Source organism: Antrostomus carolinensis, unplaced genomic scaffold, assembly GCF_000700745.2.
Source record: "Antrostomus carolinensis isolate BGI_N321 unplaced genomic scaffold, ASM70074v2 scaffold12926, whole genome shotgun sequence".
In the NCBI taxonomy this organism is placed as follows: Eukaryota; Metazoa; Chordata; class Aves; order Caprimulgiformes; family Caprimulgidae; genus Antrostomus; species Antrostomus carolinensis.
Window position 1 is genome coordinate 86,397 of NW_010321651.1, and position 3,510 is coordinate 89,906.

Consider the following 3,510-nt stretch of genomic DNA (forward strand, 5'->3'; position numbering starts at 1 on the left):
AAGAACTGTGTATTGCAAACAAGGAATTTGAATTGTAACTTGACTTTTCAGTTTGCTCCATCACAAATAGCTTTAGACACAGCAGTAAAGCATATAATAATTTAATCTTTTCTCCATCTTAGTTGTCTGCTTTTAGTAATCTAGAAAAATAGCTTTTTTAGAGTGAGTAGTACAGGATAAAAACATGAATTTCCATTCCCTGGTTTTACTTCATGCTCAGATTCAGGAGGAAATGCAAACTACAGAAGAAAATCTTAGCCAAAATATACTGTACAGCTCTGTTTACATTCCAGTGGGGAAATTATATTCTAGGGTTTTGTCATATCTAATTTATGACTTGAAAACATTTGAATAAACTCTAAAGAAAAACATGGGAAGCTCACAGTGACAAAAACTAGAATTAAAATTAAAACAAAATTTTCAGTGTTTGTTTTGTTTTAAACAGAGATAAAGTCATGTTGTAATTGTGTGTATTAGCATTTTATATGTGTTTGTAAAGCATACAAGAAAATGCAGCCCTCATGTTGATAGAGACTGATAGGATATTACTACAACATTCAGGATATGAATAGTAGTAAAGGATTATCAGCAAACAACAGTCTAGCAGAAGTGGTCTTGAATTAAATGGCATATAGAGCTCTGAAAGAGACTATGAATATAGAAGGCAATCATTAAAGATGAGAAACTGTCTAATGGAGGGGCTCATAGGAGAAGTTTACTCCTATATCTTCTAACTTTCTGTTTTTAAATGTTCAACTTTGGTAAATAAAGCTTTCTCTCTCCTTCATAAAATGTCACTGTTGCATTGTTCTCTTATTGGCAATACTTAAGAATGAAAATATGGCAAAAGAGACAATAAACACTTGCAAAGAACTATGGCTCCCACAGCGTACCTGTGGGTACATAATTTCTTTCAGAAACACCATTCAGAGCTTTATAATTCTTCTTATGCAATTACAACTTCATTTGAATTTTATGTTTTCAATGACTTTTGCATTTTTAGGATGGTTCTTTCAGATAATAGCCACTCTGTGCCTTGACTCACGGATTTCACAGTTGCACATACCAATGTACTGCATCTTCAAGTTGATAGTTCATCTCAGATACGCATTTCTTTCTGCCTTGCTGCATATCACACTGGGTTGTAGGCTTGAGTTAGACTAGGTCAAGGGGTTTTTTGGGACTGCTATGATTGAATGTGTTTCTTAAGCAGCAGTTTAGCCATGCAGTAGTGCCTATTCCAGCAGATGTTATGGTGCTCTCCCACTCCAGGAGCGTCCAAGGGAAGAGATTATACCCTCCTCTTTCTCTGCAGAAAGCTGGCAACTTACTGCTGGCCTACATTCCTAGAAGTATTTAAACAGTTTACTGTTCCCACCATTCCTGTCACCTAGTTAACAGGTATAGGGAAAACTCCCAAAATAGCTATTCCCCTCCTCTTTCTATATAGTGGCTAGAGAGAAAGAAAATTCTACCTATGAAAGATGTAAGATATTAATAACCTGCATAAAACATCTTACTTGAAACACGTTACCTTTGCATTTTCTTTACTAGACATTTTTCTTATTTAAAAGTAGTAAAGGAGGAAAACCTTGTGTGCTCTGAATTTTTGCTATTGTTTGGGTTCATTTATTGCAGTGTACAAGTCTTACAAATATTTATTGTTGTGGTTAATTTCCAGGTATGTTGGCAGAAGCCAAGAAGACATCTTGCCTGTAAAGAAGTAAAGTATTCCAAAGTGCCCAAGGAAATCTGGAAAGTTATGGTGCACTTTTTGTGGTGCTGTGCACCCTAACCTTTCTGTTGAATGGTGTGCAATGGAAGATCTGCCAATTTATTCCCCTCAGCTTTCCTGCATACTCACATAAATAATACATGTGAGGAGAGGAAAAGGGCTCAAGTCTCTCGAGAACTACAGAGGAGAAGGTGTGCCTGTCTCTGAAAAGGATTTGGGAGTGAAGTATTTGAAAAGCGATTACAGACTCTTCAAAATAAAAAATAAATAATAAAAAGGACTCTGTTATTATTTTTTACTAAGGTTATATGACAAGCATTTCTCTATTTTACTGCTTTAATTCTGACAGCATCTTTTGTGTTTCATATGATAAAGGTCTGAATTCTTTGCAACTTTTGCTCTGCTATCTTCAGTAAAAGTCCAAGAGCAGAATATGCTAACTCATTTCTCTTAGGCTAAGGTTTTCTCATGAAGGTGAAAACATGATAGTAACTGGCAACAAATATATTCAAGAAATAACAATCTTCAAATTAAAATTTTCATTTTCACAAAAAGAAATATTCAAGACTAAAATAGCAGGTAATAGGACTAAACAGAGACAAGCATTCCAGGTTAAGATATCTTACACTCCCTCCCTTGTAAGCTTTAGTTACTTATTTTAAACACACATACCTACACACACACAGTCACAGAGCTACACATAGCTGCAGCAGTAGACTGAGTTTAAGAACTTCAAGGAAAGCAAAAGTCAAGCCCATGAACCCAGTTCACATTTGGAAAATAGTTGACAGCGTTAAGCCTGGAACTGAAATCACAATTTAAAACCTCCCAGATTCAAAGGCCATTCAAAATTCAGATTTTTTTCCCCAGTCATGGAAGGCATTTGAAAGACTTGAACAGAGATTTAATATTTTACTGAGAAGAAACAATCTGCCTTCCAAAGGTCAGAATTATCTAAAGTTTATGACTTCCATTTAGGCTAATTTCTAGTTGCCGTTCATCCCAAGTCTTTATTTTTTTTGCTGATAATTTATCGCAATTTTTCTTCAGAGTTTTTAATCACCAGGTTCCTGAACCCTATAGCTTTTCTAACTTTCAGATCTCATGTAATTTTCATCTTCTATATACCAACAAAAAGACATTCTGCTGGTGAATCTAACTGCTCAGTAACTCTACTTCATGTCTTTTCTCTTAGTTTGTGTTGAAATCTTTTGCCACAAATCGCCCCAAAGGTAGTTTTTAATTTTTTATTGCCTATGTTTAACAAACAAACAGAAAAGTGATGAAAGAATAATTCATATAATCCTAGACAATATATGAAGGCGTTGAATAATAACTATACCTCCTGGTCAGAGCTATGTCATTGTATGTCACCCAGTGATGCAATGCTTCACTTTCATCCGAATCCACAGTAGAATTCCTCAAAAATGCTCATGGGGAGCATAATTGGGATGTTATTCACTGCATTGCATAAGTACTACTCAAAGTGATTTGTCCTGTCAAGCACCTTCCAGCAACTGCACTCTGATTATATGTGTTTTTTTCTCATGGTGGGAAGGTTGCAATTTTTCCTCTCTTTACAGAAGTATATTTTAGATTGGTTAGACTGAACTTAGGTTTGTTTTCTTAAGCATATGTTACCCTTACGGGTAGTGTAAGTGGGTGAGTTGGAGCCTACCAACTTATTTAATTTAAGTATGTTAGTCCCTAGGTGTAAGAGATACTCTTCATTGGAGTATTCTCACTTTTCTTTGAACTATCCAAGAATGGCTGGG